A 27,220-nucleotide genomic window follows, 5' to 3' on the forward strand; every position below is an offset into this window, starting at 1 on the left:
TATATATATATATATATATATATATATATATATATATATATATTTGATATGGTATTTTGAGTGGAACATTTTTGTAAACAAAAAAATGGTTTGAAAAATATGATATTATATAGTTATTAATATCACTACTTCCGAGTATGCTTTAAATTATATACATAATATGAGAAAGTTCATAAAGGAGATTTTCTTTATTGTAAAGATAGAAATTATTTTCTCACAAGAAAAGAAGGTTATCTTTTTACCATTTTAAGAATTATGTGTATGAAAATTTGTACTCTTTATATGAGATTAGAAAAATTAGAAGTTGAGAAAATATATGTATTTTTACATGGATGTTTTAATGAAATAATAGTGTATGTATTGATTTTATATGGTACCACAGACCATGATAGTATGATGTATAAAGTGTATTAAAAATAGTAGAATTTTAAGTAATTTGAGATAATTCTTAATTATGCGGGTAATTGGTAGTTATCTAAAAACAATATTGATAAGAACATCACGTGGTATACTTTGGCTTAGAAAAATTGTGACTCATGCCTTAATTAATATATGTGGCAAGAATTGAGATATCAGATTTGGCAAAGTCTTAAGGACGTGACTCATTCCTTTTAATAAAGAAGAGTCATATATTCATTTAAATGTAATGTTCTCCACTCTTATTTATCTTATTGCATTGATTGGTTGTTAGTTGTGTAAACTACGGCTGTTAAGAATACAAATTTTGAGATGAAATGTTCGTAGTATTAGTTTCTTTGATGTGGAATGCAGCATTCTCGGTTGTGTTTGGAACACCGGAAAAGATGCATGTGGCATTTAGTTTTAATTTGTTATAGTTTGGAAAATAGAAGTCCAGGTTTTCCCTATTCACCAATATTTTCTATCGAAGTGTCATCATATCCAAATTTTGGAAATTTCATTGTTGGGTAAAGTGTAGCAGATAGTGTTTGTGTGTTATTAACGTAAGTCACGTAAGCAAGATAAGATCTTCAACAATTCAAAGCAACGTGAGATTTTACAATAATAAGGGAGTACGGTGCAATCTTTCTCAAGAATATCGTACGGATTTTTCCCTACTCTAGGTATGTTAAGGCTAGTCCTTCTTTCTTTTGGCATGATCCAAGTAACGATACGTAAACGTAATGACATTAATAAGTGGTTCTACTCTTAGCAGTTAAGGATGTCTACGTTATTCATTCCCGTAAAGTGATATTCTAGCATGTCTAAGTATGTATCTAGTCCCTATTGAGGTATATGATAGAAATGTTAATGTTTATAATATAGTGATACATGTACATTTACAATATAGTGATACATGTACATGCATGTTCATTTATTTACGATCGTGCTACGGCCGGTCAGGCAGTTATGTATAATTATTTACCACCGGTTGGGCAGTCATGCATATTCATTTACCACCGAGCTACGGCCGGTTGGGAAGTTATATATTTACCATCGAGCTACGGCCGGTCAGGCAGTCATGCATTTACCACGTGCTACGGCCGGTCGGGCAGTTACCACTGATCTGTTGGGCAGTCATGCATCATACGATGTGGATAATAGAAATAGTCTTAAAGATAAGCATTATATATGTAAGTATAATAAGTATGAATATATGGTGGCACTTCAGAGATTCAGGTTGATTCTTATATGTCTTTAATTCTTGTTTAGTTATGGTTATGTTTCAGTTCTGTCTTATATACTCAATACATTATTCGTACTGACGTCCTTTTGTTGGGGATGCTGCATTTATGCCTGCAAGTACAAATAATCAGTTTGACGAGCCTTCATAGTAGACGAGATTGGCATTCAACAAAGGATCGGTAAGACTCCACCTCATTCTGAGTGCAGCCGAGTCTATGAGTCATCGTGTCAGTGTTTTGCTACAGACTTATGGGTAGGCCGGTACCCTGTCCTATTTGATGTCAAATAATCTTAGAGGCTTTGTAGACAGAGGTTCATTTTGTACAGTATGTCAGAGGCCTTGACGGCCCATATGTATTCATATTTTAAGAACGATGGTTCACTGATACAGTGTTGCCCACTTATAGTTATACATTACGAGTTGTGGCCATGTTGGCCCGTGATAGTTACAAAGAAAAAAAGAGAGTTGCAGAGTGGTTTGCTCGGGCCAGTGCGGCACCGAGTGCCAGCCACACCTCCCCAGGTTTGGGGCGTGACAGTTCAAAACACCCGTAGCCTATCCGAAATCCACCCGAGCCCTCGAGCTCCAAACCAAACATGCACAAAGTCCTAAAACATCATACAAACTTGCTCGTGCGATTAAATCGCCAAAATAACACCTAGAACTACGAATTGATCACCAAATCAAATGAAATTTTCAAGAAAGCTTTAAAATTTCTATTTTCACAACCGAACGTCCGAATCACGTCAAACCAACTCCATTTCTCACCAAATTTTACAGACAAGTCATAAATATAATAACGGACCTGTACAGGGCTCCGGAACTAAAATACGGATCCGGTATCAACAAGGCCAAACATCAACCAATTGCTAAAAACCATTAAACTTTCAGACTTTTAATTTTCAACAAAAATTCAGAAGTCGAGCTAGGGACCTCCGAATTCCATTTCGGGCATACTCCCAGGTCCCATATTTTGATATGGACCCATTGGGACTGTCAAATTACGGATCCGGGTCCGTTTACCCAAAATATTGACCGAAGTCAACTCAAATTAATTTTTAAGGAAAAATTTCAAATTTTTATTAGTTTTTAACATATAAGCCTTCCAGAGTAACACCCGGACTGCGCATGCAAATCGAGGAAGGCTAAAATGATATTCTAAAGGCTTCGAAACACAAAATTTGGTTCTAAAGCATAAGATAACCTATCGGGTCATCACATTATACCTTGTGAGTGGTTAGCAATATGACGGTGTACTTGGAAGATTCTGTAACGACCCGGCTGGTTGTTTCCCAAATTACAACCCCGTTTCCCCCGTCTGCTTCCTTGTGTGTTTTTTAACTATATTTCATCATATTGTGTTGGTTGTGTTGTGTTCGGAGTGATCTTAGGGTGGAATGAGACACTTAGTATCTTAAGTTGGTTATTTAGTTGGAAAGTCAACCAGAAGTTGACTTGTGGGTAAATGATCTCGGAATTGGGTTTTTATGGTTCGGATAGCTTCGCTAGGTGATTTGGGACTTAGGAGCATGTTCGGAATGTAATTTGGAGGCACGTGGTAGAATTAGGCTTGAATTGGCGAAATTAGAAATTTGGTATTTCTAGTCGGCAGTGGAAATCTTGATATCGGGGTCAGAATGGAATTCCAGAAATTGGAGTAGGTCCGTAGTATCATTTGTGACATTTGTGCAAAATTTCAGGTCACTCGGAGGTGATTTGATAGGTTTCGGCATCGTTTGTGGAATTTGAAAGTTTATAAGTTCTTAGGCTTGACTCCGACGTTGATTTGGTCTTTTGGCATTGTTTTGAGTGATTCTAGGGCTCGATTAAGTTTGAATAATGTTATGGGATGTATTGGCATATTTGATTGAGGTCCCGAGGGCCTCGGGTGTGTTTCGGATGCCCAGCGGGACATTTTAGGACTTGGAAAGTTGGCAGAATTGCTGGTATTTCTATTGCAGAAGATCCTTCTTCGCGATCGCGTGAGGAGGCTCGCGATCGCGTAGAGAATTTTTAGAGACCAGTCAGGTTGTTCATCGCGTTCATGGAGTAAGGGATGCGATCGCGTAGGTTGATCAAGTGAAGCATCGCGAACGCGTGGCTTAAGTCGCATTCGTGTAGGGTTATGTGGACAAAAGCTGGGGCCACACGTTTGTTCATCGCGAATGGGATCAGTGGTCCGCGATCGCGTAGGAGTGAGAGGAAGAGCATCACGTTCGCATGGTGAGTAACGCGTTCGCGTAGAGTTAAATCTGGAGCTAGCGGAGTTGTTCTTCGCGATCACGAGATTCTTTCCGTGATCTCGATTAAGGCAGCACCTGAGCAAAAAGTATAAAAGGCCATCTTCGCGATTTTCAGCTTATTTCTCACCATTTTTGGACGGCTTTAAAGCTTTAGAGGGTGAATTTGAGAAGGGATTCAAGGGTTAACAGCAAGGTGAGTGACTTGAGTCATAAAACTTATATGTGTGATGATTTCTCGTTGTTTAATCATGGAATTTGTGGAAAAATTAGGGATAAAATTGGGGAATTAGGGCTTGAAATTGGAGAGTTTAAAATGGGGATTTGAGGGGTCATTTGAGGTCCGATTTTGGTAATTTTGGTATGTACAGACTCGTGAAGGATAAGGATTCTAGTGTTGTGATTTTATCGGGTTCCGAGGCGTGGGCCGGGGGCTCAGGTTTGGCCAATTTCGGGATTTTTGAGTTAATTTGATTATTTTCGCTTGGGCTTTGTTCCTGTAGAATGTATTAATAATGTGATACTGATTTTGGTTTGATTCGGAGCATTTGGAGGCCGATTCGAGAGGCAAGGGCATCACGGGCTAGAGTTTTGTCCGATTTGAGGTAAGTAATGATTGTGAATGTTGTCCTGAGGGTATGAAACCTGGATTTCACATCGTTGTGCTACTTTGAGGTGACGCACATGCTAGATGACGAGCGTGGAGGCGTGCACTGTTGGGGATTGTGACTTGGTATGTCCCGTATGACTATTAAGTTGCATATTTGACTTAAAACTATTTGATACTATTGTGCTTTGGAAAGTAATAATATGTTTTGGGTTGAATGTCATATTTGGGCCTTGTGCCAAGCTGTTTAGACCCTTAGGGCCTTTTTACTACTATTTCCTCACTGTTTTGGTTTAATATCTGTACTCAGTCATGTTATGTTTTACTAATTTCATAACACAACTTTATTTACTCCGTCTTGATATTATAAATGATATTTTGGACTAAGCACCCTATTTTACTGTTAGCCTTAGTGGCTCGAGAGGTTTCTAACTGAGTAAGGACAAAGGCCTGTGTTGTGAGGATATTATGGGATCGGGCTACACGCCGCAACATGTTGTACTATTTTGTTATATATGAGAGGCTGAGGGCCTGATTTATTATGCCACGAGATGGCTTGTTGTAGCACTTAGGATTTAAGAGCCCCTCCGGAGTCTGTACACCCCCAGTGAGCGCAGATACCCAGAGCGAGTGATATGATGTTGCCCGAGGGGCTGATTACGAGTGATTGTGAGATTGCCCGAGGGGCTGGTTCTGATTGATATTGTGCCCGAGGGGCGGTTTATGATACATGTCTTGCCCGAGGGGCTATTTATGATTTTCATCATTTTACTCTAAACTTCTTTGAATCTTTGTTGAAACTATTAAAAAGACATTTATCAAAGGATTTTTACTGAAATTGGATTTTAACGAGATGATTTGATTTATATACTGTTTTTTGAAACATACTATACTTACTATACTATACTATACATACTATACTCACATTACTCCCTGCACCTTGTGTGCAGATCCAGGAGTTGCAGATCGTGATAGCGTACGTTGATCCTTCATCCAGCGGGTCTTTCAGAGTCGGCAAGGTAGCTGCACGGCGTTCGCAGCCTTGCTCTTCTCTCTCTTATCTTCCTTAGACTATTTTTAGTATTGTTTCCAGATACTGATAGACTTTGTTGTACTCAGACAGACCTTGTAGTTGCTCGTGACTTGTGACACCCCGATGTCGTGCTGTTGTTTCTTTCCGCACTTGTCATTTAAACATTTTTATGCAGTTTTATTAGTTAATGGCTTAAAAACACCTTTATTATGAATATTTTCGGGATTATGTCGGCTGGCCTAGTTCCATGATAGGCGCCATCACGACCGGGTTGGTTTTCGGGTCGTGACAAGTTTGTATCAGAGCCTAGGTTACATAGGTCTCACGAGTCATGAGCGGGATTAGTAGAGTCTTATGGATCGGCACAGAGAGTCTGTACTTAACTTCGAGAGGCTGTAGAACCTTTAGGAAAAACATCACATTCTTGAATTCCTGTCGTGCGAAACTGTTGATTCTGGTAACTAAAACTCTGTTATTCTATTCTCTCACAGATGGTGAGGACACGTGCTATCAGACAGGACGGACGACCACCAGTACCGCCAGTTGGGGCCACTAGAGCCCGAGGTCGCGTTCGAGGCAGTGGTAGAGGCAGGGGTGTAGCCTGCACTGCATCTAGGGCAGCACCTGCAGATCCACCAGTCGCCCCAGTTCATGATCAGGTCCCAGTTGCAGACGCTCCAACAGGACCAGCTCAGGCACCGACTGTGCCTATTGTTATTCCGGGCCTTCAAGAGGCCCTAGCCCAGATTCCATCAGTGTGCACTGGCCTGGCTCAGGCAGTCTCAGTTACTATAGCCGCAGCCACTGCTCATGCTGGGATAGGCACTCAGACTCCCGCCGCTCGCACACCTGAGCAGGTTGTGCAGGGACTTCAGACACCGGGGGTACCTCCAACCCAGCCGCTTGCAGCTGCTGAGGACTATATCGCTCCTGTTATTCCAGAGGATGAGGAACACATATTGGAGAGGTTTGGTAGGCTCCAGCCTCCGTCATTTAGTGGTGCTGAGGTTGAGGATGCACAAGATTTCTTGGATAAGTGTTAGAGGATGCTTCGGACCGCAGGTATTCTGTAGACCAGTGGGGTCTCATTCACTACTTTCTAGTTCTCCGGGGCCGCACTTAGTTGGTGGGAGGCTTACGAGAGGCATAGGCCGATTGGCGCAGAGCCCCTTTCTTGGAAGCAGTTCTCCGTTCTCCTTCTGGAGAAGTTTGTACCTGAGTCTCGCCGAGAGGAGCTGCGCAGGCAATTCGGGCAGCTTCGTCAGGGTGATAGGTCTGTTACACAGTATGAGATGCGGTTCTTCAAGTTGGCTCATCATGCGGTCTAATTGGTTCCCACAGATCGAGAGAGGATCAGGAGGTTTATAGATGCCCTCGATTTTCAGCTTCGGTTGCTTATGACCAGAGAGAGAGTATATGGTGCTACTTTTGATGAGGTTGTTGACGTAGCTCGACAGATTGAGATGGTTCGTGGTCAGAAGAGGGTTGAAAGGGTGGCCAAGAGGCCTCGTAGTCAGGGTGGATTCAGTGGTACTCCTCATGGGGGTCAGTTTCAGCACGCAGAGGCCGTCCATTCAGACATGCACAGTCAGCTCGCGCAGTTTATCGTGGGGCATCATCGGGCCATGGTTCTCACAGTTCTCATCAGGGCCATTCATCACTTAGTGCCCTTCCAGCCTAGAGTTCATCCCGTGCTCCATCAGTTCAGGGCTCTTCCATGCCAGGTTCTTCTACTAGTCATCCCGGTGCTAGAGGTTTCCTCCAGTCCCCGTCTCCAGCACCAGGAGGTTGTTATGAGTGTGGGGAGTTGGGGCATATGTGGAGGCAGTGTCCTCATCTTCATGGGGGTTCACCTCAGCAGAGTAGTCAGCCATCGACTTTAGCACCAGTTACTTCACCACCCACCCAGCCAGCTAGAGGTGGGGGACAGCCAGCCAGGGGTCTCCCCAGAGGGGGAGGTCGATCAGGTGGTGGTTAGGCCCGTTTCTATGCACTCCCACCCAGACCAGATGCTATTGCTTTAGATGCTGTGATTACAGGTATTGTCTTAGTTTGCCATAGAGATGCCTCTACGTTATTTGATCCTGGTTCCACTTTTTCATATGTGTCATCATATTTTGCTCCATATGAGTCTCTTGTTTCATCTGTTCGTGAATCTACTCCAGTGAGCGATACTACTGTTTTAGACCGCGTATATCGGTCGTTTGTGGTGACTATTGAGGGTTTGGAGACCCGAATGGACCTTCTGTTTCTTTGTATGGTCGATTTTGATTTGATATTCGGCGTGAATTGGTTATCTCCGTGTCGTGCTATTTTGGACTGCCACGCTAAGACAGTGACGTTGGCTATGCCGGGTGTGGCACGGATCGAGTGGCGAGGATCGACTGATTTTGTTCCCAGTAGGGGGATTTCATTTTTGAAAGCCCAGCGGATGGTTGGGAAGGGTTGTCTTTCTTACTTAGACTTTGTGAGGGATGTCAGTGCAGAGACTCCTACCATTGATTCATTTCCGGTAGTGAGGGACTTTCCGGATGTGTTTCCTACAGACCTGCCGGGCATGCCACCGGAGAGGGATATCGACTTTGGTATTGATTTGGTGCCGGGCAGTCAGCCCATTTCTATTCCACTGTATCGTATGGCACCAACGGAGCTAAAGGAGTTGAAGGAGCAGCTTCAGGAACTCCTCGATAAGGGATTTATTTGACCTAGTGCGTCGCCTTGGGGTGCACCTGTGCTATTTGTGAAGAAGAAGGATGCAACGATGAGGATGTGCATTGATTACAGGCAGTTGAACAAAGTCACAATCAAGAACAAGTATCCTTTTCCTCGTATTGATGATTTATTTGACCAGCTTCAGGGAGAGAGGGTGTTCTCCAAGATTGATCTCAGGTCGGGGTACCACCAGTTGAAGATCAGGGACTCGGATATTCTTAAGACGACTTTCAGGACCCGATATGGTCATTATGAGTTCCTTGTGATGTCTTTTGGGCTGACCAATGCTCCAGCAGCGTTCATGCATTTGATGAACAGCATGTTTCGGCCTTATCTCGACTCGTTTGTTACTGTATTCAATAATGATATTCTGGTGTACTCGCGTAGCCAAGAGGAGCACGCTGAGCATTTGAGAGTTCTATTACAGCGGTTGAGGGAGAAGACACTTTATGAAAAGTTCTCCAAGTGTGAGTTTTGGCTTAGTTCAGTGACTTTCTTGGGGCACGTGGTGTCCAGTGAGGGTATTCAGGTTGATCCGAAAAAGATAGAAGTAGTTCAGAGTTGGTCCAGGCCGTCCTCAGCCATAAAGATTCGCGGTTTTCTTGGTTTGGCGGGTTATTACCGTCGGTTCGTTCAGGGATTTTCAACTATTGCATCACCCTTGACCAAATTGACTCAAAAGGGTTCTCCATTCAGGTGGTTGGATGAGTGTGAGGCGAGCTTTCAGAAGCTCAAAAGTGCCTTGACCACAGCTCCAGTGTTAGTTTTTCCACCAGCTTCGGGTTCATATACAGTATATTGTGATGCTTCTAGAGTTGGTATTGGGTGTGTGTTGATGCAGGAGGGTAGAGTGATTGCTTATGCTTCTCGTCAATTGAAGCCCCATGAGAAGAACTACCCTGTTCATGACTTAGAGTTGGCTTCCATTGTTCACGCATTGAAGATTTGGAGACATTATCTCTATGGTGTGTCTTGTGAGGTGTTTACTGATCCTCGTAGCCTCCAGCACTTGTTCAAGTAGAAGGATCTCAATTTGAGGCAACAGAGATAGTTGGAGCTGCTAAAGGATTGTGATATCACTATCTTGTACCATCCGAGGAAGGCCAATGTAGTGGTAGATGCATGAGTAGGAAGGCGGTGAGTATGGGCAGTTTGGCATATATTCTTGTTGGGGGGAGACCTCTTGCAGTCGATGTTCAGGCCTTAGCCAATCGGTTTGTGAGGTTGGATATTTCGGAGCCCAGTCGGATCTTAGCTTGTGTGGTTTCTCGGTCTTCCTTGTTCGATCGCATCAGAGAGCGCCAGTATGATGATCCTCATTTGCTTGTCCTCAAGGACAGAGTTCAGCACGACGATGCCAAAGATGTGACTATGGGTGATGATGGGGTATTGAGGATGCAGGGTCGGATATGTGTGCCCAATGTAGATGGGCTTCGGGAGTTGATGCTGGAGGAGGCCCATAGCTCGCGGTATTCTACCCATCCTGGTGCCGCGAAGATGTATCAGGATTTGAGACAGCACTACTGGTGGAGAAGAATGAAGAAAGACATAGTGAGATTTGTAGCTCAGTGCCTCAATTGTCAGCAGGTGAAATACTAGCATCAGAGACCAGGTGGCTTGCTTCAGCAGATAGACATTCCAGAGTGGAAGTGGGAGCGGATCACCATGGATTTTATAGTCGGACTCCCACGGACTTTGAGGAAGTTCGATGCTATTTGGGTGATTGTGGATCGGCTGACCATGTCTGCGCACTTCATTCCTGTGTGTACTACATATTCTTCAGAGCGGTTAGTTGAGATTTACATCGGAGAGATTGTTCGCCTGCATGGGGTTCCATTTTCCATCATTTTTGACAGAGGTACTCAGTTCACATCGCAATTTTGGAGAGCCGTACAGCGAGAGTTAGACACTCATGTCGAGTTGAGCACAACTTTTCACCCTCAGATGGACAGGCAGTCCGAGCGCACTATTCTGATATTGGAGGACATGTTGTGCGCTTGTGTCATTAATTTTGGGGGTTCATGGGATCATTTTCTACCGCTCGCAAAGTTTGCATATAACAACAGTTATTAGTCGAGTATTCAGATGGCTCCATACGAGGCTTTATATGGGAGGCGGTGTTGATCTCCAGTAGGATGGTTTGAGCCGGGCGAGGCCAGGCTTTTGGGTACAGACTTGGTGCAGGATGCCTTGGACAAAGTGAATGTGATTCAGGAGCGGCTTTGTACAGCCCAATCGAGACAAAAGAGTTATGCTGACAGGAAGGTTCGTGATGTGTCTTACATGCGTGGGGAAAAATTTCTACTAAAGGTTTCACCCATGAAGTGTGTTATGAGATTTGGGAAGAAGGGTAAATTGAGTCCCTTGTTCATTAGGCCTTTTGAGGTGCTTCGGAGGATTGGGGAGGTGGCTTGTGAGCTGGCTTTGCCACCTAGCTTGTCGGGAGTGCATCCAATATTTCATGTTTCTGTGCTTCGGAAGTATATTGGCGATCCGTCTCATGTTTTGAATTTCAGCACGGTTCAGTTAGACGGTGATTTGACTTATGATGTGGAGCCAGTGGCTATTTTGAATCGGCAGGTCTGAAAGTTGAGATCAAAGGATATAGCTTCAGTGAAGGTGCAGTGAAGATGTCGGCCCGTGGAGGAGGCTACTTGGGAGACCGAATGGGAGATGCGGAGCAGATATCCACACCTGTTTCAGGCTTCAGGTATGTTTCTTAACTCGTTCGAGGACGAAACTTTGTTTAAGAGGGGGAGGATGTAACAACCCGGCCGGTCGTTTCTCGAGTTACAACCCCATTTCCCCTATTTCTGCTTCCTTGTGTGTTGTTCAGCTATATTTAATCATATCGTGTTGGTTATGTTATGTTCGGAGTGGTCTTAGGGTGGAACGAGACACTTAGTCTCTTAAGTTGGTTATTTAGTTGGAAAAGTCAACCGGAAGTTGACTTGTGGGTAAATGATCTCGGAATTAGGTTTTTATAGTTCGGATAGCTTCGTTAGCTGATTTGGGACTTAGGAGCGTGTTCAGAATGTAATTTGGAGGTCCGTGGTAGAATTAGGCTTGAATTGGCAAAATTGGAAATTTGGCGTTTCCGGTCAGCAGTGGAAATCCCGATATCGGTGTCGGAATGGAATTCCGGAAATTGGAGTAGGTCTGTAGTGTCATTTGTGACGTGTATGAAAAATTTCAGATCATTCGGAGGTAATTTGATAGGTTTTGGCGTCGTTTGTGGAATTTGAAAATTTATAGATTATTAGGCTTGAATACGAGGTTGATTGGGTGTTTTAGCGTTGTTTTGAGTGATTCGTAGGCACGACTAAGTTTAAATAATGTTATGGGATGTGTTGGCATGTTTGGTTGAGGTCCTGAGGGCCTGTGTTTCGGATGCCCAACGGGACATTTTAGGACTTGGAAAGTTGGCAGAATTGCTGGTATATCTGTTTGCAGAAAATCCTTCTTCGTGATCGAGTGAGGAGGCTCGCGATCGCGTGGAGCATTCTTGGAGACCAGTCAGGTTGTTCATCGCGTTCGCGGAGTAAGGGATGTGATCGCGTAGGTTGATCAAGTGAAGCATCATGAACGTGTGGTATAAGTCACGTTCGCGTAGGGTTATGTGGACCAAAGCTGGGGCCACGCGTTTGTTCATCGCGAACGCGATCACTGGTCCGCGGCCGCATAGGAGTGAGAGTTAGAGCATCACGTTCACGAGGTGATTAACGCGTTGGCATAGAGTTAAGTCAGGAGCCAGCGAAGTTGTTCTTCGCGATCGCGAGGGTCTTTTCACGATCGCGATTAAGGCAGCACCTGGGCAGAAAGTATAAAAGGCCATCTTCGCGATTTTCAGCTTATTTGTCACCATTTTTGGACGGCTTTGAAGCTTTTGAGGGCGAATTTGAGAAGGGATTCAAGGGTTAACAACAAGGTGAGTGACTTGAGTCATAAAACTTATATGTGTGATGATTTCCCGTTGTTTAATCATGGAATTTGTGGAATAATTAGGGATAAAATTGGGGAATTAGGGCTTGAAATTGGAGAGTTTAAATTGGGGATTTGAGGGGTCGTTTGAGGTCCAATTTTGGTGATTTTTGGATGTATAGACTCATGAGGGGATAAGGATTCTAGTGTTGTGATTTTTATCGGATTCCGAGGCATGGGCCCGGGGGTCGGGTTTGGCAAATTTCGAGATTTTTGACTTAATTTGATTATTTTCACTTGGGCTTTGTTCCTTTAGCATGTATTAATGATGTGATACTGATTTTGGATATATTCGGAGCATTGGGAGGCCGATTCGAGAGGCAAGGGCATTGCGGGCTAGAGTTTTGTCCGGTTTGAGGTAAGTAATGATTGTAAATGTTATTCTGAGGGTATGAAACCTCGGATTTCACATCGTTGTGCTACTTTGAGGTGACGCACACGCTAGATGATGAGCGTGGAGGCATGCACCATTGGGGATTGTGACTTGGCCCCTCTCATACGACTATTAAGTCGCATATTTGACTGAAAACTACTTGATATTTTATACTTCAATACCACACAAGAGGGGGGGGGGTGATTTGTGTGGTACCCAATTTTCGCCTATCTTAATTATAGAAGGACCTAGTTCTTCTATGTGTTCCAACTACTACTGTTTGCGGAATAATAAGTAAAGAAAATAAAGAACACAGAGATTTTTACGTGGAAAACACCTGGCTCTAAAGGTGAAAAAACCACGACCTACTACTCAGTAGTATTTTCCCAAACTTCCACTAAAATCACTGAGCCAAAAACTGCATTTACAAAAACTCTTTTGTAAACCTAGGATTAACTCTAATCCCGTTGTGGCACACAGCCTCAACTGTTGCGACAACTTCAAGTTAACTCTAACTTGAACACTCTAAGTACCTAATATAATTGCTTCTATAAAAGTTGAAAGGTACAATGTAAAATTCCTACTACAATTGAACTAGCATAAAAGATAGATACTTGGAACTGGTTCTTCTATCTCGTTCAGGTAGCTTCAGGATTGCACGCTTGAATCACACATAAATTTCTTACAAAATTGCCTTGCTATTTTGCTCTCAATTCACGTTTAACTTCTGCTTATGTGCATTACCTGTAAAAGAGAACAACACTATATTTAAGGAGTTAGTAATTAGAGATTGACTGGGATACAGACGCTACTCTTCTATGGTAGAAGAGTTCTAGTTGATCTCATACTCTAACAATATCCTCTTCCTAAACTCTGTTCTCTTCATGTAAGGACTCTTTCTCTCCTTATCCAATATTAAACATTTTTGATCAGATCAGGAGATATTACTTCTGATAAGTTAGATTTATCTCCTTCACGTGCATCTCACATGTTTGGGTTGATCATGACTGTGCTTCACAAGATGGACCTGGTCCATGTCTGAGTTCTTTTGTCAGTCTTCAAAACTTCACATTTACTTGGGCCAACAAATTCCCCCCTTTTTGATGATGACAAAATCTGTGCTTTTTACTCACTTAGACCCTGTAAGAATCAGCTTAACCATCAATACAAAGTTTAAAAATTTCACTTATCATCAAGGACCAGGTTAATTAGGTTATAAATATCACTTATTCAGAATATGTAAATCATAATATCTCTTCCCCCTTTTGGCATCATTGAAAAGTTGCATACACAAAGTGTGAGTCCCAGATTTTAATAAGTACTCATGGCCACTGGGGCAACTGCAAGTGCACTCATGGATTAATCATCAATAATCAAGTAAACATATTTAAACTATGAAGGAAATATTAACATTCAACAAGAGCAAAAATAGTAGATATCATTGATAGAAGATATGTTGCTACCACAATCCACAACCAGAAAGTAAAAATATTCAAAGCATGAGCAAAAAGAAAGAAAAATCTCTAATCCGGGTCACTGAAGGTACTAGACATGTTCAGGAGATAAAGGCTACAATTCCTAAGGCTTGGGGGAGCTAGAGGGTTGGTTTTGGTTTTGGAGAAGATTCAGCATACTGTGAAGAATTCCATCATTCTTCTCCTTTTCCTTGGTAAGCTCAGTTCTGAGAGCATCCCTCTCAGATTCAACCTCTGCCACACGAGCTTTTAGCCTAGCTATCTCAGCATCCTTGGCCTCACTTTCCTGAACAAAAGCCCTGACTTTATTGCTGATAGGTGTCTTCTTGGATGAACCAGGTTCATTTGGAATGGCATTGACTAAATAGTCACAAGCAAGCAGAGTATTAATACCAAAGTAATCCTTGCTTGTGGCCATTTCCCATTTCTTCAGAGGCACACTGCACCTATCCAGAACCGTAGTCAGAATAAAGCCATAGGGGGTAGCATGAGCCTTGGAACCATTGATAACCCTGTCCAGTAGCTTGATGATGAATGCAGGCTAGTTAATTTGCCGTCCACTTTCAAGGCACTCCATCAGAACTAAGTCCATATAATTTGCAATATGCCTTCTCTCCTGCCTGGGCACTAGGCACTTGTTGACAAACTCAAAAATGACTTTGTGTTGTGGCTTCATTTCACTCTTGTGCACAAACTTGGACTCATTCACTTCTGCAACATCACTGAATCTCCTAGCGATTGTAAGGGCAGACGAAAGGGAATGCAGACTTGGCCATCTTTATCTACTGTAATCATCATATCCCTCAGCAGGGATGTCTAGAATCTCTCACAGCTTCTCTGCATCAAATGTCACTTGAACTCCTTTGACTTTGCTTGTAACTCTGACATCTTTGACTTCAGCATTTGCCATGAATTCAATGATTTCATTTCTGGCCAATCTCCCATCCATCTGAGGACCATGTCCTTCCAGCCTTGAGCAGCTAGGGTGTCAACCAAACGAACCATTCCTGGTTCCACCAAATCTTTCAGCAATCTTCCCTTCAAAATTTTCCTTTTGCCAAACTTGGCCAGCTTGTCTTGTTCACCATCAGACTCATTTTCTTCTTCACCACTCCATTCCTCATCTTCAAAAAGTCTAACTTATTTGCTTTTTACTGCAGACCTTGTCCTCTTGGCCAATGAAGGTTCAGCAGCCTCAGACACAGAGGAAGACTTCTTGGAAGAAGTCTTGGTCTTTTTGGGCTTGGGGGTCTGAACCTCCATTGTTGCATGGTCCTCCTGATGGACCTGTTCCATCTCCTCAACATCAACTGCTTCAGATGACTCTGCAACCTTACCTTTTCCTTTATCCATTATTTCTTCTTACTTTCAGCCAAAGCCTGTTGTAGGTCTCTCTCACTCTGTTTCACCCTGCTTCTTGTTGCCCTTCCCTTTGGCAAGGTAGTTTCAGTAGTTGTTGGGGAGGAAGCCTTTCGCTTCTTGGAAGGTTTAGCAGCACTGGGGGTTTTGGTGTGGGAGTTCTTCTTTTCTTTGGATCATAACTTGCACCTACCTTTTTCAGAAGGTCTGCTAGGGTCTCTTCAATTGATGAACCGGGTACATCTCGGTGTGAGCTTAGATTAACTAGCCCCTTAGTAGCCTTCCCTGAACCGCTTCCCCCTAACCGCTTCCCCCTGACTTCTTGCTAGTTTTGTCAACAGTTTCCTGTGCAACCCCACAAATAGCAGGTACAGGTAATTCAGCCGTGGGTGAATGATCAACCACTCCTTTCCCTTTTCCCCTCACGTCACCACATTCACCCTCTCTCACTTTTTCTTTTTCAAATTTCATTTTACCTCCACTCCTTCCTTACTCAGGTAATTCCACATCCCTTATAAGTCCAACCAAAACAAACCTATTTTCTAAATTTTCAGTCAAAGAAGAACTTACCTTAGAAGGGGATTTATGAGCCTTCTCAGAGTCAGAAGACCCAGGTCCTTCCCCCTCACCAGCAGATTTGAACGAATCAGACTCAGAGTCAGAATCAGAATCTTGGGCCTGACTTGCCTTTAATTTCTCATTCAATTTCTTTGAAAGAGCACCAGATGCCATCGTTTTGCGAGCAAGCATTTTTACACTCCTTCGCCTGGGTTGGGGAGTCGTGCTAGGTGGAGGAGGGGCAGATGCATCAGAGGGAGTAGGCTGTGGAGGAGTTCCAGGGTTGTCTTGTGGGTTCGTCATTGTAGCTTAATGCTTGAGAGAATTTGTGAGTTGAACCTTTGGAGAAGAAAGCAATTGAGAATGAATAAGGTTTTTTTACGGTTTTGAATTATGAGGATGTCAGGAAGTAATAATGAGTATTTAAAGAGAAAGACTCATTTAATAGATAACGGTAACTTTAGCAGTCAATTAGAGGTCTAATCAACCTGAAATTGCAGGTTGAACGAACGGTTAGGCTTCCCTATATTTTAGGCAATTTTTGTGGTTAGAATTCTAATGAGGACAGAACTGGTTCAAAAACAAACCGATAGGATTTTCTAATGAGTTGAACAGTGGTAGGACTCTGCTCATGATTTAAATATTTATATTTCTAATTGTACAGAGTATAGAAAACATACCTTGGCATTCAGATTAACCAATACTGATGAACCAGGTTCTTCATTTAGAATTCTCTTGATCATGCCTCAATTTACCACAATAGAGAAAATTTTGTAAGAGATCCGTGAGTCATATTGACACATGTCACATGAGTATACTATTTATAGTATGAAGCTGAGTAAAAATTAATCTAGATATTTACACAAGTTCAGATTTCCTAGCCAAATTTTTTTTTTCAAATTTTTTTTTTCATTGTGCATTCTGAGCTGGTCACATTAGGTGATCTTAATCATCCCTAATTCCAACCTGTTCCTTTCATAGTGCTTTAGTAAAGATGTCAGTAATTTGTTTATCAATAGCACAGAATTCTAGGGTAATCAATCCTTTCTCATAGTTATCCCTTAAGAAGTGATGTCTAACATCTATGTGCTTAGTCCTCTTATGATGAACTGGGTTCTTTGTCATACTTATAGCACTAGTGTTATCATAAAAAATAGGAATGCAACAAACTTCAACGCCAAAATCCATCAGGTGCTGTTTGATCCACAACAATTGAGCATAACAAGAGGCGGCAACAACATATTCAGCCTCAGCAGTGGATAAGGCCACTGAATTCTGCTTTTTAGTGGCCCATGATACAAAACATGAACCAAGAAAATGAGCCATACCTGAGGTGCTCTTCCTATCCACAAGAAAACCTGCATAGTCAGCATCAGCATACCCTACTAGATTGAAATTACTACCTTTAGGGTACCAAAGACAAAGATCGGTAGTGCCTTTCAAATATCTCAGTATCCTCTTGATAGCAGTCAAGTGAGATTCCTTAGGATTTTCCTGAAAACGAGCACAAAGCCCTACACTGAAAACTATGTCAGGTTTGCTAGCAGTAAGATACAAAAGTGAACCAATCATACCTCTATACAACTTCTGATCAACAGATGAACCGGGTTATCTATGTCTAATTTAGTAGCTATTGCAATGGGTGTGTCTATTTCCTTTGATTCATCCATTTTAAACTTTTTAATCAACTTTTGCATNAACTCACTACCCCATTAATATGGCTAAAATCCTTACTTAGTTTGTCAGCGGTTACCCCAAAAAATATGTCATCAACATATATTGTACTACAAGAGATCCTACCTTTTCCTCAAGATAGAGTACTGTCAATTTTGCCTCTTTTGTAGCCATGTTCAAGCAGGAATTTGGACAGTCGTTCATACCATGCTCTAGGATCTTGCTTGAGTCCATAGAGAGCCTTGTCTAATTTGTACACATGTTCCGGACACTCCTTGCTCTCAAACCCTGGAGGTTGTTTGACAAACACTTCTTCTTTTAGGTAGCCATTCAGGAAGGCACTTTTGACATCCATCTGATGAAGAGTGAATTCCATGTGTGCTGCAAAGGCTATGAGGAGTCTTATTGCCTCCAATCTTGCAACTGGAGCAAAAGTCTCATCATAATCTATGCCTTCCTCTTGGCTATAACCTTGGACCACCAGTCTTGCCTTGTTCCTTATAACTGTTCCATCTTCATCAAGCTTATTTCTGAAGACCCATTTAGTGCCAATTACTGATCTTTCTTGGGTCTTGGAACTAGATGCCAAACTTGACTTCTCTCAACCTGATTGAGTTCATCTTGCATTGCATTTACCCAATCTGCATCCTGCAAAGCCTCAGCAACATTTTTAGGTTCAATAAGAGATAAGAAATCATCAAAAGCACATAGATTCTTTAATTGTGATCAAGTTTTAACTCCAGATGTTGGATCAGTAATTATGTTCTCAATGGGATGAGAACTTTCATACTTGTAAGGTATCACAACCAACTCATTTCTGCTTGATGTTTCTCCCATGTTCTGTTGCTGAGGAATAGGGTCATGGACAGGTTCCATTAGGGAATTGGTTTCAGTTTTTCTTTGTTCGGTTCCCCTTGTCAGGTTGCCCTGGATGGAAGAACCTGTTCCATCACCTATTCCTTCTTTTGGTGCATCTTTAGCTTGAGCTAAGGCTTCACTCAATTCTTTTACTAGCCCAATAGCTTCATCTTCATGTTCCTGTCTCTTGGAAAGAATGTTAGTTTCATCAAAAACTATATGTACACTTTCTTCTACACACAAAGTTCTTTTGTTATACACTTTATAAGCTTTGCTATGTGAAGAATATCCCAAGAATACTCCCTCATCACTTTTGGGATCAAACTTACCTAGGGAGTCCTTTCCATTATTGTGCACAAAGCACTTGCATCCAAATGCCCTAAGATGGGATATATTTGGTTTTCTCCCTTTAAGTAACTCATAGGGGGTCTTCTCTACAAGAGGTCTAGTCATGCATCTATTAATGATATAACATGCAGTATTTAAAGCCTCTGCCCAGAACCTATGGGGCAGTTTACTAGAAAGAAGCATAGTCCTATCTATATCTTCAAGAGTCCTATTCTTTCTTTCAACTACTCCATTTTGTTGAGGAGTCCTAGGGGCAGAAAAATTATGATCTATACCATGCTCATCAAAAAATTCAGCAAACTTAGCATTTTAAAATTCAGTTCCATGATCAGACCTGATTGATGCAAGTTGATTACCTAGTTGTTTCGGAGTATTTCTAACAAAGGCAGTAAACATGTCAAATGCTTCATCCTTAGATGTTAAAACAGTACCCAGGTAAACCTAGAATAATCATCAACAAGTACCATCACATATTTCTTACCACCTCTGCTCAATATTCTCATTGGACCATAGAGATCCATATGAACCAGTTCCATCGTCCTGGTTGTGCTTACCACTTTCTTGCTTTTAATAGATGATCGTACCTGGTTCCCCCTTGCACAAGCCTCACAAACTTTGTCTTCCTTGAACTTGATATTAGGTAACCCTATCACCAGGTCCTTGGAGACTAATTTGTTGAGTTGATTCAGACTTGCATGACCAAGTCTTTTGTGCCACAGAGGGGATCATTGTCCAACACACTCAAGCAAGTGAGTTCATTTTTTGAAAGAGTGGACAAATCTACAATGTCAATATTGTTATCTCTTTTTCCCTACAAAACAATCTTGTCAGTGGTAAGATTAATCACAAAGCATTTGGTAGAGGTAAATGCTACAAGGTTACCTCTGTCACACAGTTGTGATACACTGATTAGGCTATATTTCAAGCCATCTATCAAGTAGGCATTCTCAATGGAATGTTAGTCTGTCTTACCTATCTTTCCAACCCCAATAATCTCACCTTTCTTCCCATTTCCAAAGGAGACATTACCTCATTTAAAGTCCTCAAGTGAAGGAATTGGTTCTTGCTTCCAGCCATATGTTTTGAGCAACCACTATCCATGTACCATATTTGGCTACTTCCCTTCACTTGGACCTGCAAAAGCAATCAGGGGTTAGTCTTAGGAACCCGAACTAGTTTGGGTCCCTTTCTATAGGCAAAGGGGTAAATTAAATTCCTTTTGGCCCATCCAGGCAGCCTATTTTTCTCTTGAACAAAGGTTTTGTTCTTTTGACTGGCCTTTTCCTTTGCATTACATTCACTTTTGTAATGACCAGTCTTGCCACAGTGTGTGCAGATTTTCTTTTCAGGAAGAGTGATGTACTTGCTTTTGGGATCCCACTTAGGTGTTGGGGTCCCATAGCCAAGTCCTCTCTTGTTGCTATTGTGGTGTTCTTGTAGCCAGGATAGTGCATCAAAAGACTTATTCCATTTGCAAGTCCTGTCTAGTTCATGCTTTACCTTCCCTAGGTCTTCTTTTAAGACTCTTATTTGTTCATCTTTCTTGTACACCTCATCATTCATTTTTCCTAGATTTTCTTCTAAGGTGATATGTGTGTGATCAACTTTCTTCTTACCTGTTCCTAATTTCAGTTTTAAATTTGCAGACCTAAGTTCTAAGACACTTGTGTCAAGTTCAAGAACCTTGTTCTTCAACTCAACATTTTTACTGTCACTCTCATTAGCCCTAGATTCTAGATTTTTGCTCTTGGCTGTTAAGATCACACACTCCCTAGACAACTGTTCCTTTTCATTGTTTATTACGTCGGACTCATCGATGAAGTCTAGCAATAATTCAGATAACCTTTCTTTAGACAAAAATTTAATCTTGTATTTGAGATGAATCACTCTTACCTCTTGTTCATCATCTGATTCTCCGTTGGCCATAAGTGCTTGTTCATCTCCAGCTTCATCTTCTAAATCCTCATATGATGTTTCTCCCCAAGCAGCAACCATAGCCTTTATTGATCCTTTGTTCCTTTTGGGTTGAACCTATTCCTTCTTCCTATTCCTTCGTTCAGCCCTTTTCTTCTTCCATTCAATTTTCCACTGAGGACAATTCTTGATCATGTGGTCAGTCTTGCCACATTTGTAGCAGCCCTCGTTGGTCTGTTTCGCAGGAGCCCTTGGTTTGTTAAAGGTTGTACCTCTTGAAGAACCCTTTCCTCTCATCAGTTACTTTTTGAAACCCTTGTGATCATGGCCATTTCATCATCCTCTAGATCAACACCTTCAGGTATTCTGAGAGCCAGACTCCTTTCCTTCTTGGGTGCATCCATTTTCATAGTTTGCCTTCTCAGTTCATAGGCAGTGAGATTTCCAATCAGTTCATCTAGCTTGAGAGTAGAAATGTTCTTTGATTCCTGATTAGCAGTGATTTTGCTTTCCCAAGTTACTGGTAAGACCCTTGTCAAGATTTTCTCAACCTTGTCTTCTTCAAGGATAATTCTCCCAAGAGATCTAAGTTCATTTGTTAGTGTTGTGAACCTTGTGTACATTTCCTAGATAGTTTCTCCTTCCTTCATAGTGAAATTCTCATATTGAGAATATAGCAGTGTTCCTCTTGATCTCTTTACTTGAGGAGTTCCTTCATGAGCCACTTATAAAGTCTCCCATATCTCCTTAGCAGTGGTACAGCTTTGAATCCTGCTGTACTCGTCTGGACCTAGTCCACACACTAGCCATTTCTTGGCCTTGGCATTCTTTTCCCATTTCTTCAAATCTTCAGAGGTGCAGTCAGCTCTTGTCTTTGGCACGTCCACTCCTTCAGCATTCTTCTTTGTAGTAGCCAGGGGACCATCAATGACTATGTCCCAGAGTTCATAGTCTTCTCCTATGATGTGGTCTCTCATCATGTTCTTCCACCAAGAATAGTACTGACCATTAGAGAGTGGGGGCCTAGCAGTGGATTGCCCTTCCTAGTTTCCAGGTGGTGCACTCATCTTGATCTGTTCCTAAGGTGTTAACCTCTTCATGGATAACCCGCACTGATACCAATTGATGTTTTATACTTCAATACCATACAAGAGAGGGGGGTGATTTGTGTGGTACCCAATTTTCCCCTAACTTGATTATAGAAGGACCTGGTTCTTCTATGTGTTCCAACTACTACTGTTTGTGGAATAATAAGTAAAGAAAATAAAGAACACAGAAATTTTTACGTGGAAAACACCTGGCTCAAAAGGTGGAAAAAACACGACCTACTACTCAGTAGGATTTTCCCAAACTTCCACTAAAATCACTGAGCCAAAAATTGCATTTACAAAAACTCTTTTGTAAACCTAGGATTAACTCTAATCCCGTTGTGGCACACAGCCTCAACTGTTGCGACAACTTCAAGTTAACTCTAACTTGAACACTCTAAGTACCTAATACAATTGCTTCTATAAAAGCTGAAAGGTACAATGTAAAATCCTTACTATAATTGAACTAGAATAAAAGATAGACACTTGGAACTGGTTCTTCTATCTGGTTCTAGTAGCTTCAGGATTGCACGCTTGAATCACACATAAATTGCTTGCAAAATTGCCTTGCTATTTTACTCTCAATTCACGTTTAACTTCTGCTTATGTGCATTACCTGTAAAAGAGAACAACACTGATATTTAAGGAGTTAGTAATTAGAGATTGACTGGGATACAGACGCTACTCTTTTATGGTAGAAGTGTTCTAGTTGATCTCATATTCTAACACTATCCTCTTCCTAAATTGTGTTCTCTTTGTCTAAGGAGTCTTTCTCTCCTTATCCAATATGCAACCTTTTTTATCAGATCAGGAGATATTACTTCTGATAAGTTAGATTTATCTCTTTCACGTGCATCTCACATGTTTGGGTTGATCATGACTGTGCTTCACAAGATGGACCTGGTCCATGTCTGAGTTTTTTTGTCAGTCTTCAAAACTTCACATTTGCTTGGGCCAACACTATTTGATACTATTGTGCTTTGGAAAGTAATACTATGTTTAGGGCTGAATGCCATATTTGGACCTCGTGCCAAGCTGTTTGGACCCTTAGGGGGGTTTTTACTACTATTTCCTTACTGTTTTGGTTTAATATCTGTACTCAGTCATGCTATTTTTTTCTGATTTCATAACTCAGCTTTATTTACTCCGTTTCGATACTATAAATGATATTTTGGGTTGAGCACCCTGTTTTATTGTTAGCCCGAGTTGCTTGAGCGGTTTCTGACTGAGTAAGGCCGAAGGCCTGTGTTGTGAGGATATTATGGGATCGGGCTGCATGCCGCAGCATGTTGTACTGTTTTGTGATATATAAGAGGCCGAGGGCCTAATTTATTATGCCACGAGATGGCTTGTTGTAGCGCTTGGGCTGTAGGAGCCCCTCCAGAATCTGCACACCCCTAGTGAGCGCAGATACCCAGAGTGAGTGATATGATGTTGCCCGAGGGGCTGCTTACAAGTGATTGTGAGATTGCCCGAGGGGCTGGTTCTGATTGATATTGTGCCTGAGGGGCTATTTATGATTTTCATCATTTTACTCTAAACTTCATTGAATGTTTGTTGAAACTGTTAAAAAGACATTTTTCAAAGGATTTTTACTGAAATTGGATTTTAATGAGATGATTTGATTTATATACTATTTTTGGAAGCATACTGTACTTACTGTGGTGTTATGACGTGGATTATGTGTTTTCTTACTGCTCAGTCTTTATTTACTTTTATCACTTACTGAGTTAGCGTACTCACATTACTCCCTGCACCTTGTGTGCAGATGCAGGAATTGCGGATCGTGATAGCGTGCGCTGATCCTTCATCCAGCTGGTCTTTCGGAGTCGGCAAGTAGCTGCACGGCGTTCGCAGCCTTGCTCTTCTCGCTCTTATCTTCCTTAGACTGTTTTTAGTATTGTTTCCAAACTTTTATAGACTTTGTTGTACTCAGACAGACCTTGTAGTTGCTCGTGACTTGTGACACCTCGATGTCGGACTGTTGTTTCTTTCCGCACTTGTCATTTAAACTTATGTTATGGAGTTTTATTAGTTAATGGCTTAAAAAATACCTTTATTATGAAATGTTGAATATTTTTGGGATTGTGTCGGCTAGCCTAGTTCCATGATAGGCGCCATCACGACCCCGTTGGTTTTGGGGTCGTGACAGATTTTAATGCGGTTGACCTTTTTAAATCGCTCCTTGAGGTCTTTCCACACGATGTAGGAATCTGAGACATATACGATTCCACTGAGTAGATCTTCAGAAACTGTGTTGACAATCCATAAAAGGACTGTTGCATTGCATGTTTCCCACTGCTCATGCAACTCCTTATCAAACAATTCCTTCTTACAAGTACCTAACACGAATCCTAGCTTCCTCTTAGCTTGGAGAGCAATTCACATCGGTCTACTCCACAAGTCATAATTCTTTGATCCAGTGAGCTTGATAGGAACGAGCATTGAACCAGGAGTATCAGTTGAATTTATGATCAGAGGATGTGTGTAGGTGAGGTTTTCCGCCGCCATAGCTGAACAACAAGCTCAGAGATGAAGAGATTTACAGAATGCTTTGGGTAATTAGCTCGAGATATGCGTGAGTTACCAGAATCAGTTGCTCTGACACCATGCTAAAAGGCTATAAGGGTTGAGACGAAATCAACCAAGCTCTCTTGAAGCTTCTGTGAGAGAGAAGAAAGGAGACTACAAAACGAAAAATGAAAATCGTCTATTGTTCTTCCAATAGTTTTTCAATGTATTTATACAACCACTAATTCTCTCTAACCTACAACTAACCAACTAACAATTAAATACAGATGTCAACTAACTGATTATCATCGAACTACTTAACTACTAACCCCTAAGTACCACGTGTGTCACATCTAAATACACTGATGCAATACACTGTTACATTAGCATCTCTCAACACATATAGTTTCCAAAAATTCCTATGAGAAAAATAGAGAGCCATTATTTTTTCTGTTAACTAATTTTTATGTATTTTTAATTCATTTGTTTTTATCTTTTAACTGTTTATATTATATTTAACTTTGGATATATCATAATTTTTTATCGTTCTCGGCCACTTAGTATTTTCGAAATATGTGACTAACTAAGAAAACACACTAAACTATAGAAACTAAAACTAAAACTAAATTGAACTTGTTTTATACTCAATTGAAGGTATCTGCAACTTATAAGGGCTAACGAACATGAGAAAAGGGAGAAAAAGAAATTGGAGCTGTATGAAGCCTACCGATCACGTGAGGCTTACTCACCAATAAAAAAAATAAGCATGTTTGACGGTGGACTAAAGGTGCACAATTTGACAAATGAAAAGGATTATTAATGCTATCATAGTAAAGAATAGGGATGATTCTGGAAAAAGTTGGTTGGCGTTGCCCATTTTTGAGTCCCGAGCCAAAGTAGCAACTATTTGAACTCAAGCGACCAAAATAGAAATTAAAAGAAAAGTTAAACAATTTTATATATTATAGACAATAAATTTGCGTCAAGAAAATAATCGAGACCGAAAAATATTACAACGATTGTAGTATTTTATTTCGATTATTTGAGTGTTACAATCTCTATGAATCCTCTGATTCTTCTTTTCAATAGTAAATAAACTCAAGGGCCCTTGAGCTTGATCTTGAATCTATATTTGTTGCCACGGACGATAATCTTAGATTCTACTAGCACGAGCTTTGATTTGAACTCGTATTCCTTGAATCTTGATTCGTTCTTCGTTCTTGAGCTTGAACTTGATTTGTTCTTTGTTCTTGAGCTTGAACTTGATTTCTTGATCTTGAACTTGGTTGCTTGAAGCTTGAAACTTATAGAAAAATTTTCTGCGTTTGATCCACGAGCTCTCTCTTGCTTCTTGTTATAACTTCTGGTGTCTTTCCTAGGTTATGAAGACTCCTATTTATAGTTGTGGGAGGGAAGAGTTATGATAAGAACAAACTCTTTCCGACCAATCAAATTGAAGTGTGACAAGGCCGCATTTGATTGGCCAGAATATGTCACTTGCACACGTGGCGCGGTTTCATTGGCCGTTTAATGTGACTTGGCAAGCCTTCTCATTTTGACAAATGTCATGATCCTATTGGCTCTTCCGTTTGACTTGGAGCGCCATGTCATTTGATGCGTGGCGCCAAAATGGGCCTCTAGGAAGATGACAACTTGGGCTTAATGAAGTGGGCTCATCACTTTAGTTCAATTAAATGGCCTAGGCTAACGGATTAAGACTTATTTATTTAATCCATATATATTGGACTTATATAATTAATTTAATTATATTAACCCATAATATTTATTTGGACTTGTATATTTATACTATACTCCAAATTATCTTATTGAATTTAAATTCAATAAATTTTGTATGCCTACAAATGCCCCATGCTTCAAGAATTGTCGGAGTATATATTTTGTCCGTTGAAGACAAGGCTTGAAGTAGCAACCCATATAAAGAATATCGTGGCATATATATATATATATATATATATATATATATATATATATATATATATATATATATGTATATATGTATATATATGCCACGTGATTAACTGTAGGCACTTGAATTTAACAATTGCCATGATTAACTTTGAATTTATACAAAGCCTTAGTTTTCACGTGGCATTCTGTTAGCCATAAAGTTACTAGCCAACTTTTACTTCTTTGTGAGGAATCTATTTTACTATCAAATTCCAATGGTCAAATTTAATGTCTAGCACCAATTCTTAATTGGTTTAGACTTTCAAAGTAACCACGCCACAATCCGTCGCCGGCGGAATGCAATTAGGATTGCAATTCGACCTCAATTTGGAGACGAAATCTGCGCCGCCTTTTAATTGATCCCACATCGTAAATAGTCTTTCAAATTCCGCCCTCAATCATCTATATAAAACTCATACTCTCAAGTTTATTAAGCATTAACACAAGGCGTTCACAAGCCACTCGGGTCCGCGTTTTGACGATCAGTGCTAGGGTAATTTTTTTATCTTTTGCTCTGCACTTTCTTTTGTTCTCCTTTTCTCTTTCTTTATTTTGTAGGTCGAGCTAAGAGTATTTTCTTGCTAAGAGAGATGATCCATGCATGAAGAAGGGTGTTTTAGGGTGTGAAGGGATGGGTATTCATCCCCGTTTGAATATCGGAGAGATTACTCTCAAGGTGGCCCGAATATCGAAGAGATTACTCTCAAGGTGACCCGACTATCGAAGAGATTACTCTCGAGGTGGCCCTACTATCAGAGAGATTACTCTCAATGTGGCTCGACTATCGGAGAGAGATTACTCTCAATGTGCCCCGACTATAGGAGAGATTACTCTCAATGTGGCCCGACTATCGGAAAGATTACTCTCAGTGTGGCT

Source organism: Nicotiana attenuata, chromosome 7 (assembly GCF_001879085.1).
Source record: "Nicotiana attenuata strain UT chromosome 7, NIATTr2, whole genome shotgun sequence".
Lineage (NCBI taxonomy): Eukaryota > Viridiplantae > Streptophyta > Magnoliopsida > Solanales > Solanaceae > Nicotiana > Nicotiana attenuata.